This window comes from Psammomys obesus, unplaced genomic scaffold (assembly GCF_907164565.1).
Source record: "Psammomys obesus unplaced genomic scaffold, mPsaObe1.curated_primary_1811, whole genome shotgun sequence".
Classification (NCBI taxonomy): Eukaryota; Metazoa; Chordata; class Mammalia; order Rodentia; family Muridae; genus Psammomys; species Psammomys obesus.
This window is the reverse complement of record NW_026591086.1, coordinates 23281287-23300510: the sequence shown is the minus strand read 5'-3', so window position 1 is coordinate 23300510 and position 19224 is coordinate 23281287. Positions and strand designations below refer to the sequence as shown.

Genomic DNA, 19224 nt, shown 5'->3' with positions numbered 1-19224 from the left:
TTAAAAGCTAAGTGTTGTGCAATAAAGTGACAGCCGGTCTGCTGCTTCTTTGGTGAGCTGACAAGCTTGTTTGCTTCCTGAGAGCCTGTTGCTGAGCACACACAGCCTGTCATGAAGACAGGTGAGGCTTCTGAAGCTGCCTCTCCCATGTCACAGTGTGGCCTAACACAGGCAGCTCTTTTGTACCCCCTGATCACTTTCATAACAGAGAGAAAAGCAACTAGAAATTAGAAATACCTGCTTCTCCCGTGAAATGAATTTCTGTCGAAGCCGCTTGAGAATCTTCACTGAATGTATTAGATGGTTTTCACTATTCTTCAGAAACTGTTAATTCTTTAAAAACAAGCCTCATGCTTCTTGCTACCTATCTGGGATGTGTCAGATCCAGCCGTCCTCAGTGCCCAGCGGTGCAGCCCTGAGCACAACATCCAGCTTTGCTAAGGTCAGTACATCTAGCTAATTCAAATCACACCCTGAGGCTCTTCTGAAGCTGCTTCTGAGGGCTGATCTTGAACTTGCTGACCTACAACCAGTGTTCAACCCAGTTTTTCCTGTCCTTTCTAATAGGTGAAGGTCTTTGGAACACATTATTTATTCTTCCTAAGGATCATTCAAGAGTTTTTGTTAGCATGGCACTTTTTTTTTTTTTTGTAAATTATATGATAGTGTTTATTTCTTAATCCTGCTTGCTGAGTCACAGGTCTTTTAAATTCTTTCAGATAACATTAGTGGGATTTTAGCATGAGGGTTAAATTTTTAGGAGAAAATATGTTGCTAAATGTCTCTCTTTGAGAAATGGGCACAAAGGCCATCATGTGCTCTTCATTTTGAAAGGATGTCTGTATAAGAGGACATAGAAACATTTAAACTTGATCATTGAAATCCATTTAGTTTTCATTTCATTATGAAATGTATTATAGGGCTGGTGGTCAAGGCTGTTACTAGAGCTTTTAGAGGTGGAAATCTGAGGCACCATTAGAAATGAAATGAAAAGGGACAAAAATCAAGGGCATGTTTTATATCCAGCATAAAAGAATAAATTAGGACACAGAAAAGTCTGGCATTTAAAAATAATAAAGAGGCAATGTATACGTTAAGATGAAAAATTACTGTATTAAAGGCTGCTGTCCTACAAGATAAAGAAGTCCTTAGCACAATATTAAGAACCTCCTTTTTAATAAGCATGCAAAAAGTCCCCTTAATATTATTCTTCCTAATGCAGATGTAGTGGCACAGGCTTGTAATACCAGCATTTGGCAGGCAGAGGTGGGAAGATCACAAGTTCAAGGCAAACCTGGGTTTTATGATGAGCTCTAGATGAGCTAGACTATCATTAGAACAAAGGAGAAAATATTTTTCATATGTAAAGAGTTGCAAACATCTGAAGAGGGATTTTGTAGGGAGTTGATTTCTGCTGAGTTTCTTGGAAGGAAAGAGAGTAGTTTACTCATTGTATAAGGCTGACTCCAACTTTCAATCTGGTCTTTCTGTTCCACAGTCTTAGAATTGTTGAAGTTTGTCTTCACATTGTCGCTGAAACAGTCTCAATGGATTTTTCTCCCTCTCATCATTTTAATACTCTTGCTCACTGTCTACACTGTCATAAATTTATTCTTTCAAACAAAAATCCTTGGATTGCTTCGAAGACTTGCTGATCATCCAATGATAGAACCAACCCTGTAGCCCGTGAGGCCACTTACAATCTGGTTTTTATTTATTTGAAAGGATCTTGTGGGAACTGCTTGCGTGTTCATGTATCCAGCACCTTCATCAAGCTAAACTTACCAATATTTTTTTACTTGTCAAGTTTTCTACACTGAATCACTTGGTCTATTGGCTAAGGAATCAGATTGGGGTAAAAACAGAAAATGTGCACAGTGAATGGTCAAACTCTGGACAGATAACTCTGATTATACTTTAATCCTTCCAAAGGTTTGTTGACTAGAAAGAACGCTTGTCTAAATAAGCTCAGAGCATGGCTGTTATCCATATCATATTGTTTTATAACCAACATTCAAGGAATTATATTATCCTCTGGGCTACAGAGCATATGGAAGTCCAGATGGGTGTAGGTTTTTTCCCCTCTCTCATTTTGCTTCACTTGCGCTGATGGTATCAGATTTTTCATCTCCAGAGCCATAGTTTGTATTTACAGGCATAGGGAATCCAGTGGACAGGTGAGGGAGAACTTCAAGACTATGTTTTAAGAAGAGAGCACCAAGTTGCTTTCTTTCATACTGCCTAGCAATAGGCAAGGATCCCTGAAGATAATCTCTTCCTGAGTGGGATGTGTGCATGATTTGATGTCTTTCAGGAAAAACTCAGTTTATGAGTCTTCAGCTTCATGGAATGGAACAAACTTTTGGTTGAAATAATTTTCTCTTTAGGTAACCGATAGTCCGAGAATGTGAGTGTGACTTGCAAAACAGCACCTAATCTTTTTCCACAGCTTCTTATTGCACTCTCCATCCCTGGTACTCATGGGGTTGGGATCATTAGCTCTGGTAAATCAGAATGGCATTCATTCCAAGAAGCTGGGAAGAAGCGGAAGCGGGGGAGCTTTGCCAAAACTGGGATTCCTCTGGAGGTTGAGTGACATTTCTGATGCCTAGAGCATGCCTATTTCTTTGGAATTCTTGGAAAGTAGGGATGTGGTAGGGAGTCCTTACTCTAGTACAGGATTGTCCATACACTGTGACTGCATTTTCAAAAGATCACATGAGAGACACATATTATCTTCTTTCAGTCATGCATCATGGGTCAGAATGTGGTTGTTTTTTTTTTTTTTTTTTTTTTTTTTTTTTTACCAACGAGGAGAACAGAGCATTTGAATCATGTCAGTGAGAACTTTAGTAAAATGGATCATAATTAAAAGAAGAAAAAACTTTTGATGCCGTGTAAAAATTTAAAACTCCATTACTTCAGTATATGTATCCTTATCACCAGGGCACATATACTAGGAGGGCTCTTTCTTGGAATTCAAACAAATTAAACCAAAGGGAAATCTAATCAATGGGAAATCAATCATTTTCAGAACTATGTCCTTCAGCTATATAAGAAAGTATTGTAAATTCTGTATAGATCTGTGGGAAAAAATGAAATAACTCCAATTTATGATAACATTAAACTTCCTTTCTCTTGTCTTGAATGGGTAGAACATCTGAATTAAATTTCTCAGAAAATCAAAAAGCAGTGACTTTGTCATCACAGAACTTGTCTTGTTCCTGACTCTAGAACTCTAAAAATAAAGCTCTAGAACTCTCCCAGTATAAGGAATATTCACTCTACAACAGATTTTAATTGCATAATTAACGACTGTACATCATTTTCTGGTGAGAAAGGAAAAAAAAAATAGCCAAATAAGGACATACTATTCAGATATCTCTCATCTGTGTTGTATAAAGCTTTGAAATCTGAAACTAGATTTCATACAGGTTGTGATTTCTAAAGATTTAACTTACAATCCCTATGGCTTTTATCTCAGGAGAAGAAAAGAGAGAGGGAGAGATTGTCAATCTTGAAGCTCAGAAGGAGGTTAATACTGCCATTACAATCCATGCTTTGTTAGTTATTCCTTCACTTAGGAAGATGACAGTGTTGTGGCTTTTACACTGTCAAAAGTAGACAAAGTCTACTTTTATACTTCAAGCAGAGAGAATATGAAACACTTTATGATGACGAGTCATGACCACCAAGCTAGCTAGTCATTTTCACCTATTTAGTTATATTTCTGTTGCTTGCTAAGATACCACAAAGAGCATGGAAGCAGGCAGGTAGAACTGGCACTAAAGCAGTAGCTGAGAGCTCACATCTTGATCTAATGGTATGAGGCAAAGAGAACATACAGAAAATGGTATGAGCCTTTGAAACTTCAAGGCCTGTCCACAGTAACAAACCTTCTCTAACAAGGCCACAACTCCTAATCCTTCCTAAATAGTTCTGTCAACTGGGACACAGCATTTAAGTGTATGAGCCTATGGAGAACATTCTTATTCAAACTACCATACCCATTCAATCTGGTGTGCAGTTATATTCCATCATCATCATCATCATCATCAAATTCTTATGTTGAAACTCTAACCTCCAACATCTCAGAATATCACTGTACCAGAGATGGGAACTTTAAAGAAGTAATTAAGTTAAATGAATCTGTTAGTGATGGCCCTGATTTCACTAATGTTCTGATAGAAAGAGAATAGAGCACATAGAGATACTAACTAAGCAAAAACCATGTTAAGGCACAATGAAAAGGTGATTATCTGTTTGTCAGGGGGGATATCCAAGTCTGGGTGTTCCATACAGTTTTCAGAGAAAAGTGATTCTTCAGCCAACTTTATCTATGACTTCAGGCCTCAAGATCTATTATAAACTTAAACGCTATTTAGTTTGTTGCATTTTGTTAGAGCCACTCAAGCTAACTTTGCCTCTTTTGAATATTCTGTAGTTCAGTAACCTGATAGACCTACCTCCAGAGGCAGAAAGAGAAACTCCATATCTCTCTGGCTATTCTGATTGCATTGTTCTACTATTGCTTCTTAAGTCACCAAATCATGCATCTTTAAAAAACAAACAACAATCAAGCAAGCAAACAAACAAACCACAATATTAAAAAAATCTATGTAGACACTCTGATGGTACAACCACTGATCTTAGAGATATTTGAAACAAAACAGCAAAACTGAGTTTCTCTGTTCCATAGAATTTGTTTTCATTTATGTACTTTAATTTTAATTATATTTCGAGAGTTTCATACACAAATACTCTATGTCATCTCCACCCCTCCTTCTTCCCCATCTAAATCCTCCTATGTCCCTCTTAAGTCCTCTCAAGTTTATGACCTTTCTTCTAGAATTGTTGATAGCTCTTCATTTATGGGTGAGGCTTTGTGAAATTCCCACCAGCCAGGTTGGCACACCAGCTGGCACAACCATTATGCAGGACTTGTTTTGGTACAGGTACAGGTATATAGGATACTGTCTTACAACTGGACTCCTGGTCCTCTGGCTCTTTCAACCTTCCACTCCATCTTCCATCTTCCTGTCTGAGCCTTAGGTGTAGGGCAGATGCACCAGTTGAGGCTTGTCACCTCCTCATCACTTGTCTGCGTTTTGACAAGTTATAGATTTCTGTAGCAATCTCCAGATGCTGCACTAAAAACTTTTTTTTTCCTTTTGTTTTGTTTTGTTTTTAGCAGAGTGAGAGCTCACAGTTTTCTGTGAGCACTTTGGTCTTTAGATGGCAGTTATGATTATGTTGCAAATAAGGCATCTTAAGGACATTAACTTTACTCTCTGTTACTCTCTCAATTCCATGGAGGCACCAGAACTTTTTCACCAGGGTTTTAATAAAACCCGAAAAACAATCTCTCAATATTTTGTATTTTAATATCTACATACTTGAACGGAGGTCTCAGGAATAAATAATCATTTCAGATCTGTTCTGGCTCAGTGAGTCACAAGTATGCCTTCAAGAGCCTTTGATCTACTCTAAGGCTTATATGTATTCAAAGTAGTTATCAGGTATAAGTATCATCTGTGACTTAAATGTTTTCTCTTGGGTGAGGCTGAAATCTCATATAGCTAATGTTTAATAGCCAGGAGATTGACATGTAAAACATAATAGTTAAAAAATATCTCACCAATTCAAAATGCAATTTTTCTTTGTTCCCTGAAACCAGCCAGAAACCTAAGATCCACCTTTTTGTACTTCTGTGGCTATAGATTAGAAATTTGTGTTGGAATATACATATATAAAATACTTTTTCCTAGAGCTTTTCAGTTGATAAAATGCTAAATAAAGTAGACCATTTGCTGAAATTCACTTACTGTGCTTAATGACTAATTGTGGCAAAATAGACATTGCTTCATAATCATGTCTTTTCTATTTGCATTTTTCCTTCTGATTCTTAGGTTTAAAATTCCAGTTGTGCTAGAAATCATGAGATGTCTAACACTTTTTGAAAATTATATAGATCAAAAGAGAAAGCATGTTCATAAAAAGCTTTGATAGTTTCCTTCTAATAAACCCTCCTTTAGACATTTTTAATTTGTACAGAAAAGGAGTGTTCAGCTGGGAAATGCTCAGATATTGTCTTTAAAGCTGAGATTTATGTGATCAGCTTGATCTACATGATGCACATTATCCCTAACTTGTTGGCAGAGGGGGAAATTTAGCTTGATAATAGTTTCTGTTTTCTTCATGGAAAGAAACTCTTCTTATTTTTTTAAATAAGAACAAGGCAGAGAGTCTGGGCCATTCCAGGTACTAGCTCATTGTATGCAGTTTTGCACGGTTAAGGAGACCTTCGCCTGTGTGACTTTGTGTTGCCTTGTGTCCCTAGAGAGTACTAATTCCTGTCTTATTTTATAGCCAAATCCAATAGGAGCAGAAGACAACATCTGTGTTCAATAGGTACATTTTTTCCCAGCTCACATTAAATAGCTCATTATGGATGTTTGTAGGCCTGAAATTAGCCTTTATTAAATATAGAAGCACGCATCATCACCATTCCCTGATGAGAACAATCAACCCTTTTAATGATTCTTTTCTCCACAAGGTACTGTCAGGACTTTTAATTGTTTTACAGCATTTTTATACTCCATTTTTATTATGGGTTGACTTGTGGCTCCTCAATAGATGCTGAAGTCCGAATCACTATCATCTATGAATGTGATCTTATCTGGCAAAATGGCCTTTATGATGATCAAGCTAAGATGAAGTCACGGGGAAAGGAGAGTAATTTTCCTATGACCTTACAAAAAGAGGACATTTAAGGGTTGAAGAGATGGCTCAGTGGCTAAAAGCATTTGTTGCTCTTGCAAGGGACGTGGGTCCAATCCCTAGCACCCATTTGGTGATGCACAGCCATCTGTAACTCCATCTGTAGGAGCTCTGACATCCTCTTCTGACTTCTGGGGGCACCAGGAACCCACATTGTACACATACATACACATAAGCAAAACACTTATAAAATAAGTGAACTAAATAGAGGAAGGGAGGTTGGAACTGGAAGGAGATGACGGAGGAGGCTACAGCAGAGATACAAAGTGAATAAATTGTAATAAATAATAATAATAAAGAAAAAAGTATACTGAAGCTAATAGAAAAGTTCAAACTTAGAATAAAAAAAAAATATAGCTGTTCTGCTGCCAAAAAGAAAAAGAAAAGAAACAACAACAAAAAGGAAATTTGGACATGGGAAAACACTACCTACAAACAGAGAAAACTCCAGACTGTTAGAATATGGGGAGAAGGGAAAAGTAGGAAGGGCAATAGCAAAGATGCCTCAGAATCCTCAGGAGCTCTGTAGGACTCTGACCTCCAGAACACTAAGACAATGCCTTTCTGCTATTTAAGACACCTAGTGGGTAGTAGCTCACTACAGAAATTCCAGAAAATCCTCAGCCACTCTTTAGATTATAGGAGTACTCGTGTTAAATAATCACTACATTTAAAATTTCATCTCAGTAGCTTATAATCTCTATTTTTATTCATTCCCACTGTTTAATAGCCATCTTTCCCCTCACTGGAACAGGATTTTCACAAGGGCGAGGATTGTTAACTTGTTGACAGTGTCCTCCAGGAACATAAAGTAGATACCCAGGAACTCTCTAAATGAATTAATGAGCAAGTTGCTTTCTTTCCTTTGCTATCGCATCCTTCCTTTTGCTGTGATAAAACACCCAGAGAAAAGAAACTGAAGGGAGGAAGGGCTTATTTGGATCACAGTGCCTGGTTAACGTCCATGAAAAGAAGGAAGCTGTGGGGATAGGAGCCTGGGGGAGCAGATCCAAAGCATCTGTAGTCAAGAAGCAGGAAGGAGCTGGAGAGATGACTCCATGATCAAGAACACAAGCTGTTCTTGATCAGTGTTTGGCTTCCTGCACCCACATCAGAGGGCTCACAACTATAACTCCAGTGCCAGGACTTCTGCTACCCCTCATCTGGGCTCAGTGGACATGTGCCCATATCCCCTCACCACATACACACATCTATAATTAAAAACAAAATAATCAGAAAGGGAAAGCAGCAGCAGCAGCAGCAGCAGCAGAGAATGACAAATGCTTGCAGCTACTCAATTCATTTCATCCTTTTATGTAATCTAGGATTCCAGCTAGGGGATGATTCCACCCACAGTGTGTGGTTATTCCCACTTCAATTATTGTAATCAAGATAATCTCCCACAGGTATGCCTAGAGACCAATGTCTAAGATTTTAGGTTCTTCCAAGTTGACAATTAACACTAACTACTGCAAATCTCAATACCTATGTTACTCTGAAAGCAATGCCTCCACAGGGAGGAATGAAAAAGGAAAAAAAATTAAAAGAATGACATGATGTTTTGAGTAAAATGCTGGGAAGTTTGCATAATCTAGGTTGTATTACATTCAAATTGCAAATGGAGCAGAGTAAGATTAATATTATGTAAGAAAAAATCTTCTTACCTTTCATTTCTATTCATTCCATTTTGAGGACATGAAATTTTAGTAGTTTTTGAGTAACATTTATTTTCTTAAGGATAGCATAGTAGTTTTTAAATGTTTTACTTGAAATCACTGACTTTTAGACTAACTGCTCACCAAGGAAATACATGGGTTTATGATATGATTGGGTTCAGATTTTCATTTAGTACACTCTAGAAGGTTCTGTGCAAGGCTGGAAAAATAATCAACTTCCATACTGAGGTTCTGAGAGAGTTTTCATGCCTGTGGAATTACTATCTTAGAAGTAGCAATGCTCTATATTACTGTCCATTCTGGGTACCGTGCTGTATTATTTAAACTAAGATACAAGGTGTCCTCTGGATTCCTTCCTTCTCCTCTTCTCACACAAAATATTATCAGCTAGACTTTCAAAGAGCTTTTGCTTTTTATCAGTGTCTTTCTGTATTACCTCAGTACAGTTACTACCTAGTCGATCACCGTGTTTTTATGTTGCTTAAATTGAAAATTGTAATTCTCTTGTGGGCTGTTTCCAAGCCCAGAGCAGAGGAAAACAATGATACAAGATCTGAAAGTCTTGCCTCTTGCTGTATGTATGGCCTTGGGCGGGTTATTTTGCCTTTTGAAGTCTGTGAAAAAAAGTAGCAATAGTTAATTCTCCAGGATTAGAAAAAAAGGAGAGCATGATAGGTGTTCTGAAAATGGCACATACTGCTATTTCCCCCGTAGGGTGGTAATTTTGATACAGCATTTACTTAACCTATAGATCTAGGCTGCCCTGTCTTCAGCAGGTATATTAACAGTGGTGAGACCTTCCCCACAGGTGTGGGCGGGAGAGCAGCCTCTCATCCAGTTTGACTCTTTCTCGTGACAGATATGGATGTGGTTTTGTGTAGGAGGCTCAGGTTGCACGTGCCAGCAGAATGAAGGAAGATGAGTGGTCAGAATGTACCTGGAGAACTCCTAAAGAGTCGTCTGTACAACTCCACAAGGAAAACTCCCTAGTGACTCAAATCCTCTGGCTTGCTTTGATAGTTGCTCTGCTGTCCCCAATTCACCAGAAGATTTGTGAGTTCACGGAAGTTTTGCTGGGGTGGAAACATCTTTCACTAAGGTACGTCCTTGAGCAATAACCTAACCTGTTTTCCACAAATGAGGCCAGCTGCCAGTGCTCCCAAGGTGGTGTGGATGTGCATTAAAGCATTTCCCCACACACAGAGAAAAGGGAAATCGACTTGAAAGATAATTTATGAGCAACCTTTTTCAGTTTGAAAATACGCCAGCAAACCATGCAGAAGCCACTCAGGTTTTCATAGATTTTTGTTTTGTTTTGTTTTGGGTTTTTTTGGTTATTGTTGTTTGTCAATTTGCTGTGATAACCACCTGTAATCGTTAACACTTGGCTTTTCTAGCATGGGATCTCAAACATCTGCTGCAGCAGCCAAAACGTTCCTCAACAGAATTCAAGCTTAGGTCCCTGTAATGGGAATTTCATTTCCTGTTGTTGGATTAGCAAGAACCTTTTAAACTCCAGCTCGTGTTCTTGAAACCACGGGCACCGCCCTGATCCTTCCTCTGTGATTTTTCGTCTTAGACAGTCCCATAAGTACCTTATCTCTCCATCTGGATTTCAGGCACACCGAGCACAAACATGAGCGCTCCTGTGGTGTTGTGTATCATCCATTACCTGGCAGAGCGGGACTCAGGAAATGATTGTTGAATACGTTCTGTATGTGGTTCTGTGAACATAACAATCCCGCAAAGTCCTCACTGGGGAGGGAAAGAAGTATGGAAAGAGAGTACTAAGATAAATCACTTTGGTCATTTCTTTCATTGAGATGATTTTATTTAATCATAAAGGCCAAAGTTCTAAATTAGCCCTATGATCTGAACTAGATAAAAGACAGGAGCATATATATTTGTGTATGTTGGAGGTTTCTTTTTTCTACTCTAAATGTATGTTCTGAAAATAAAGGCTGTAGATTGAATTTCTCCTGCAAATGGTTTATCCTGGAAATCCTTTCTTCTCAGCACAACTCGGGTATTAAATGACTACCGCAGCTCATCAGTCTCATCCTCTGTGAATTATCCTGAGAGATCACAATAGTGAGGCGCTGAGGCTTTAAAGATATTAGCATTCTAGGATGATGCTTTTTTTTTTTTTTTTTTTTTACTGGAAAGAAGCTGATGTAATTTGACCTTAAAATATGAAAATGTGATCTTCCATTCAGACCAAACAGGCTCAGTGTCTCGGAGCACATTTCCTGTAAATACCCCGTGTGTGTTTCACAGGATGCAGTTTTCGCGGTCCCTCAGTGAAACTTAAACCGTGTTAGCTCAGAACTGTGGTTTTGCTTTCCAGAATTTCCTGAAGCCTTAAAAAAAATTTACGAACACAAACCACACTTTGGGTATAATTAACCATCGAGGTGGCAGTCATTTAGACTCAAGAATAAATACTTTCATGTTGTTTAGATAGAGACATATTATTATTACAAATAGTAAATATTATGGTTCTACATTTATTATACAAAGTAATGTATAAAATTAAAGATGAAGTCTACTTAATGTCTCCACGTAGTTCTACTAGATTCTTTGTCTTGGAGTTGTCCAACATGGTCAGAAGGCTGCCATTGTCCCTATTTAAAATAAATGATTTCTGGAAGGAAGCTGGATGAAAGCAAGGAAACCAAAACATACTGCTTAATTTAGGACATAATTGACAATGCTCGCCTCACATCTAAGCAGCTTGCCTGACATCGTTTCTAGCTTAACAAAAATCAATATGAGTCTATACCTTCTAACATCAGACCATAGTGTAAAAGGTGATGGTGAGAAGCGTTCTTCTGAAGGCTGAGAATTCTGGACAGTACTTTCTGTGTGACAGGGAGGCAGAAAGCAAACCATATGAATACATTTAAATGATCATGTCTTTTGGGTCAGTCTGTACCTCTCATTCAAAGTTTGAGAACGGATACAAGCACGTATACATATATATGGAATGTATTCTATGTGTATATATGGAATATATATGCCGAAAGTATTCTATACACATGTAAATATGTGTGCATATTTACTCTCTTTGAATATTCTTCGTTTGTGTGTGTGTGTGTGTGAAGGCATGTGAGAGGTAAATGTACATGGAACTGTTTGTGTGTGTTTGGTTTATATGTATATTTGTATTTATAGAGCGGCCTAGGTATGTGGTATCTAATGAATTGTGTGGTTTGATGGAATGTGCATGTACATATCTGTATGGGAGTATAAATGTATGTGGTATGCTTACAAATGTACTGTGAGATATATATCTTACATGTGTATAGGTTTGTATTTTTATATGAGATATGTGATCTGTGTCACTTGTACATGTCTGTTGTATGTGTTTTGCATACATATGTATATGTAATATGTATGATTTTGTGTATGTTATGCATATATTTGGTTACTTGTACATCTGTTCTTGATAATACAAAAGTGCCTTGAGAATTTGACTCCCCAGACCCACACTTCTTTTTGCTCCAGAGTTATCTTTTAGAAGCTCTTTGGGAGGTTAGGTTATCCTTCCCATGATAAAAGTAAATAATAATGATAATGATGATAAAGATGATGATGATGATATCCCCCAAGGGCAAGAAAGGTTAGGTGGTGATGGACTTTTTCATCATGACTTTAGTTACATTGTACAACAATCAATAATTGCCTGGCCCTGTCTCTGCTCTTGCATTTTTTTTTAATTTTATTTTTTCTTATCAGTTACATTTTATTAACTCTGTATCCCAGCTGTATCCCGCTCCCTCATTCCCTCCCACTCCCACCCTCCCTCCCTCATCTCCACCATGCCCCTTTCCAAGTCCACTGATGGGGGGGATCTCCTCCCCATTCATCTGATCCTGTTTTATCAGGTATCTTCAGGACTGGCTGCAAAGTCCTCCTCTGTGGCCTAACAGGACTGCTCCTCCCTTGGGGGGTGGGAAGGTTAAAGAGCCAGCCATTGAGTTCCTGTTAGAAATAGTCCTTGTTCCCCTTACTATGGGAAACCAATTGGCTACTGAGCTACCACGGGCTACATCCGAGCAGAGGTTCTAGGTTATATTCATACATGGTCCTTGGTTGAATGTCAGTCTCGCTCTTGCATTTTATAATCAAACTCCAGATAGGCAGGTCTGTGTCCAGGGAAATGTAGACACATAGGCTTGGATGCAAGGTCACTCAGGCTGTCTCTGCTAGGTATTTACTAGGTATTTGAATTTGGACTAGGTACTTAATATCTCTGAGCCTTACTTTCCACATTTACACAATAAGAATGACAACAATATCTCAAATGAACATGTCATTGTGAGGGGGCAATAAATTCATGTTTAGGAAGCAGTTATCATAGTGCTAGCCATCAAATGAGTGCTTTGAGCTTTAGCTATTATCTGTCTCATCTCAAGAAGTCATGCACTGTCCTCCATGTGTGCCTTGTTACTGTGGAATTCTTTTCTTGTTTTTACACACCTGTAAGTCCTTTCTGGTCCAGAGTAAATCTCATCATTGAAGCCAATTATTATATTCGAAACAAATAAGGTTTGTAGGTTAGTGGTTTAGTTCTTAGATTAGGAAGCAGAAACTGGTAGGATCAAATTTGTCTGACTATTGCAGCTCTCTTTTGGAATGTAGCTTTCTTGACAGTAAACTGGAAGTAGTACTCTGCCTTCCATTTTTAAGGTATCCTTGTTAAGTGAGCTATGGGAAGTGTGACCCGAAACTATGTGTCATCCTCTTCTCTTTCCTCACACTCGTTTTCTGGACATGTATCCAATTACACAGTTTGCATTATTCTTTCCTTGATACTTGTCAAGATTGCATCAATTTTTTTCTCTCAATTGCTAAGCATAGTGCTATGTCAATAAAAAAAGAAAAATCCCTCCAAATGGATTTCTTTTTGATTGAACAAGCAATGAGAATGAGAGAGAAATCAGAAAAGGGACCATAACCTTCTAAGATCTGCTTTAAAAGGCACAATGATAAACATTCAGAGGATACATGGGAATATTTCCTACCTCAGTGGTACTGGAATCTTTGGAAGACAAAAAAGAATTTCATTGGTTTTCATCCCTATTTCTTTCATTGTCATGTGGTGAGGAAGACTGATTCTCAGGGCCATTGAAAATTGGCTGTGTGCTGTGTGCTTTAAAGAACTAAAGTAGGCTCTTGGAGTTTGGTTCACTACTCTTGCTCTGAGAATTCTAATTATGATCATTGATTTATTTTTTTCTTCTGGTAATGCCTTTTTAAAACACACAAAAATTATCTTAGCAAAAACTTCACCTGTGTGGATAATTGGCATAGGGTTATATTTTATGTTATAAAATATAAATGTGGGAAAATCATAACACATATGATTCTCAGAGATAAAGTGTAACAAAAAATTCAATAAATATTTGGATAGTATGTTGTGGAAAGTTTCATAATTGGTTGTGGTAGTTAAACTGCTCATGGTAAGAAGGAATGCATATAAACATATTTATACCGGACCACAGGGGAAGACAGTGCAGCCAGTCCTGGTGAGACCTGTTAGGCTAGGGTCAGAGGGCAGAGGAGGAGGACCTCCCCTATCAGTGGACTTGGAGAGGGGCAGAGAGAAGTTAAGAGAGGGAGGGTGAGATTGGAAGGGACAAGCGAGGGGGCTATAGCTAGGATGCAAAGTGAATAAACTGTAATTAATTTAAAAATAAATAAATTTTTAAAAAGAAAAAGAAGACAATAAAACAGAGATTTACATAATCATTCTTCAGACCTGAGGATCTTCAAAGAGCCCATATGACTCAGAGAAAAGTGTGAGCTGTATATACTTGCATTGCTAGATGTGATATGTAGGCTGAGATAAAAACAATAAAAAAAACTTTTTTTTGAAAATAAAAAAAACTGCATTTTATCATTTTGCTATTTGCATACTTTCAAAAGAATGACTTTAACACTGATAGTCCCTTCCTAATTTTTCTCATTGTACCAAAGAGAGACTTTTTGTCTGCTTGTTCGAACAATTTATAGCAGAATTCAACAATTCCCTTTATAAACCTTAAGACTGCTACCAACTCCAGAGGGAGCCAGTCTTTAATAGCCTGACTTGGTCACTAGGAAATTAATTTTATGAATTGATATTCTAAGTGTTCTTGCCTTGAAAAAAAATGCAGCATCTTCCTTTATAATTCACCATATTCACCTCAGGTCTTTCATTTACTTTTTTTTTTCAGAAACTGTTGTGCTGGGATGCTATGTCCCCCCAAATGTAAGTAGACTGGGTGCCCATTGATGTAGTTTTAGAGGTTAAAATATAAAAAGAGAAGCAATGAAAAATAAAAAGAGAAAATTCACAAAGTGATAAAGAAATGATTCCAATTATAAGTGGGAGATTTATACAAATGCTTCATTGATAAAATGGCTTTCCTTACTGTGATAAAATTAAAAAGTCTCTGGACCTAAACTCTCTTAATACCCCCAAACAAGACTTGTACCCCTGCAGGAAGTCAATTATCTCCATGGCAACCCAAACAAATAGTGAATATTGCAGTATCAGACAAGATGGATAAAAGGCGCATCTAAAATAAATTTATGTCTTGAGATCAGACAGTTTAAATGGGAAAACTGGTCCATAGACTATCCAGGAGAAGCTATTAAAAGAGAAACAAAGTCCCTTGTTGAATTCCCAAGAGAGCTGTGCTTGAAGCATATAAATCCTGCCTGCCTCTCACTTTAAGGACAAAAACTGTCAATACATCCCCATTTACATGGCCACTTTGATCATGCCCTCTGTAAATCTCAGGCCTGCCAAAGATTGTTTATTAACAAACACCTTCAAGAACAATCTCTTAATCCATCCTCTTGTTCAGTCAGAGAGTTTTTTCATTATTACATACATCAATTCTCAGAAGCAGAGATGCCCCCTCAAAGATTAAAGTTCAGAGGATCCCGAGTCAATGAAAGTCTTGTATAGAAGAAGGAAAAAGATACTCACTTCTGAAAGCAGAGTCCTCAGAAGCAACCACGAAGCTGTAAATGTTTCATTAAGTATAGAAATTAATAATGCTAATTAAACCACTGTTTGGAAAATAACTCCAGATATTAAAAGGAACTTTTCAGTCGAAAAAAAAATTGCATCTGTTTTTTTTTTTTTTTTTTTTTTTTTTTTTTGTGTGTGTGTGTGTGTGTGTGTGTGTGTGTGTGTGTGTGTGTGTGTCTGGAGATGTGGCTTTTGAAGTCGGGATGCCAGTAGGGAGCCTGCTTTGCGGATGAACCCATCACTTACCCTAAATAGAAAAACAGTGGGAGGAGAACAGTGAGCAGGACACAGCCCCTGCCTGCTCTTTAAGATGGCAAAGCAGGGATCTCTGGGTTGCAATCTCATGTTGATTGACGCAGGCTTCCTCTTTGCAGTAGATTCCACCTTGTCCCTTCCACTCCCTTAATCCAAACCCAGTTTCTTTTCCTCATGCAGCATTCAGTCTTATGTTCCAACTGTTTCTTCCTTATACTTCTTGGTCATTTTCTTCCCTTCCTAGTGATCTTATCATTACACAACTGGATGATTATGACAGTTCCTAACATGCCTAACTAGCTGCTTACCTTCCTACTTCCTGTCTTTCTTTACTGGTTGAATTTATTTTCCAAAGAGGCCATTTTAATTTTTCGTGCATTCAACCAAAACATAATCGTTTCCTGTTGATTCCTCTCAGAGTCACTTATTGTTATCCAGCAGCTCACCATTTCTGCCCTTCAGCAGAGCTCTCCAATGGTTTGTTTCTATGATTCCACCATGCTAATCATTATCACTTACCGCAAATGCCTCATATTTTCCTTTTTATCCTTACTTGTATAATCTGTGTGTGGCTTACATGGACGAGCTCCTTCCCCTTCCCCAGGATTTCCCTCTTCCTTCCTAACAAAATAAGTGCCTAGCAATGTCTTATGAATTTTGCTTAAAATCCAACTCAAGTGTACATTTATGTATACTCGCTAACTCACAGGTCTCATGTTTTCTTTTCCTTCTGAACTCCAATAGCACTTAAAGCCCGCAGTAGGCAGTACAGGTTACATATATGTCTATACTCTAGTCCCTGGACTTAATGATGTGGTACATTACAAATAAACAAGGAATTTGCATGTTTCACTAAGCCTTAAAATAGAGAGGTTTCCTGCATCACGTGGGTGGTACCAATTAATCACATACTCTTTTACAGGTAACAAACTTCCTCTAGGTCTAGTAAGCTGCTGCCAAAGTTGATGTAGAAACCATGACCCAATGGTCCCTGACACAAGTGATTGTGTTTCATGATAAGTTCTGTCATTTGTTGTAACGGAAATTAACGGGTGGTCTTTGTCTAGCCCCCTGTGTCTTTATCATAGAATGCATCACGATTGGGAGATAGCTGGCAATCTCAGCAAGGATAAGAAAACATGAAACCGTTTTACTGTGTGGGCCTTTTTTCATACTTTGCCTGCTGCAGTTTGGTGTTGGTGTAGCAGCAAACACAGGTAGCAAGAGTGTTAGGTTATCCTAAAGACTGTTTTGTCTGCTCAATAAGGGGAACTGAAAAGGTAATCTTCTTAATCAAAATTAATCTAAATAATGTCTATTGCCCCTTTGGAGATAGTTTATGAGTAGCTATTCTTTTTTCCCCCTTATTTGTTTTATAATTATTGCTTTCCCTTCCTGGAAGCAGGTTCTGATAATAACAGAATGAGAGTGCACTTTCCTCTACAAAGCAGCAAGCACCCACTAGTGGAAGGTCAATAGTCTTTGTATACCAACAAAGGTGAATGATGCATGCTCAGGTTGAGCATATGCAAAGATACTGCCTCTGCCTTCTGAACTCTAGACCCTCTTTGTTCTTAGGTTCACTGTGTGGCCGTGCTCTTGAACATGCCTTTAGACTTTGAGACTTATTGGCTCTCTTTCTCTGAGCCTAGACCATGTTTCTTTTTTTGTAGACTGGGAAATAATGATTAACAGTCTTTTGAAGTTGCTGTAGCCATTTTAAAAAGGAAATTGGCTTTCTTAATGATCTCTGGCTTCCCTTATGCACAGAGAATGTACCTTCACAATTTCTGTTATTCTAACTCAGAAACCCCAAAACATTTAAGATTTTTATTTATGAATCATATTACAGTCTGAGTCATACACTTGAGCACTGTATGTAACTTCAACCCAGTGAAATTCACATAAAGACCTTATAAGTCTTATAAGTTTGCCAAACATCTTAGACTTCTTTCTAAAGCAGCATCAACAAAACAAAACCAAATCCACTCTCCAGGTCACCTGCAAAACTCTAGCATAGGTTAAATCATATAATTCCATGAGAATGTTTCCATAGCCCCCTCTTTTAAACTGGAATTAACTGAGGTGCATGGAAATCTTGTCACATTCAAACTAGCTTTATAGATATGAGCACTTGAGATGAAAACACTCTTGCAAGTGATTTCACTTTCATCTCCCTGGTCCAAAATTATCTGTCTTTCACAGGCAACTAGAACACTAGACAAAAAAGGTGAGACAATGATGTTTAGTGGTTGAATTATGGCAATAATTCCTAAGAATCAGAGCAAAGACAAGATGAGCCCATTATTGTTCCACTCTGCTGACTGGAGAGTTTTCAAGTTCCATGGAAGGGAGGAAGAACTGAGTAAGAGCTAGGAGATCCCACTGTAGAGTCAGAGTTCAGGATTTAGAAAAGACATAATCAAGTCCAGAGCTGTGGGCCACCCTCCTCTAGTTTAAAAATCTGAAGAATGCTGTATTGGCTTTCTTTTCCTCAGTTTTCTTTTCTTTTCTTTTCTTTTCTTTTCTTTTCTTTTCTTTTCTTTTCTCCTTCCTTCCTTCCTTCCTTCCTTCCTTCCTTCCTTCCTTCCTTCCTTTCTTTCTTTCTTTCTTTCTTTCTTTCTTTCTTTCTTTCTTTCTTTCTTTCTTTCTGTCAACTTGACACAAAATCTAAAGTTGTTTGAGAAGTAGAAACCTAAACTTCGAAAATACCTCTGTCACTTTGGTATGCATGCTCGTCTGTGGGGTCACTTTCATGATTCATGACTAATTTGGGAGAGTCCAGTCCACTGTGGGTGCTACCAACCTTTGTCTGGTGGTCCAGGGTTTAATAAGAAAGCACACTGAACCATGGGAGCAAGCCAAGAACTAGCATTCGTCCATGATCCCTGTTTCAGTTCCTGCATCCAATTTCCTGCATGAATTCCTGCCCTAACTTCCTTCAGTAATAGATTGTGATGGGTATGTCTAAGCTAAATAAACCATTTTCTCCTCAAGTTAGTTTTGGTTGGTGTTGCATCAAAGCAACAGAAAGCAAATAAGACAGAAAACAACCCCAAACATTGAATTAAAAAATAGCACTTTGATGTAACTTCTAAATTCAGATTTGGAAGGTAGAAGGATGACTCAACAGTTCCTGTTCTTCCAGATGATCCAGGTTTGGTTTTCAGCACCCACGTTGGTTGGCTCACAACTATCTGTAACTCCACATCCAGGATACCCAAAGCCCCTTCCTGACCTCATTGAGAACTCACACCCATATGGTGGCTCATAAGAGTGTGTAACTCTAGTTCCTGGGGGAAATAATGCACTGCTCTAACCTCCATGGGCACTGGACACACATGTGGTGCACCAACATGCATTCAGACAAAACACCTATGCACATTAAAACAAAAATTTTAAAAATCAGAATTACCATAATATGATCTGACTCCAATCATGTACAAATTGGTTATGTTTACTTTTCATTAATGCTAGCTTCTGCCA

At 38.1% G+C, this 19224-nt stretch overlaps 1 long non-coding RNA gene across 1 annotated transcript in view; it reads left to right on the top strand.

Moving 5' to 3' along the window:
* The first annotated feature begins 236 nt into the window (after positions 1 to 236).
* LOC129678688 (uncharacterized) overlaps positions 237 to 19224 on the top strand; it is a 33544-nt gene continuing 14556 nt past the window's right edge. Inside the window, exons 1-2 of the long non-coding RNA XR_008720436.1 lie at positions 237 to 442; positions 9477 to 9555. This is a non-coding gene — a long non-coding RNA (uncharacterized LOC129678688). The remainder of the gene's footprint in view (positions 443 to 9476; positions 9556 to 19224) is intronic.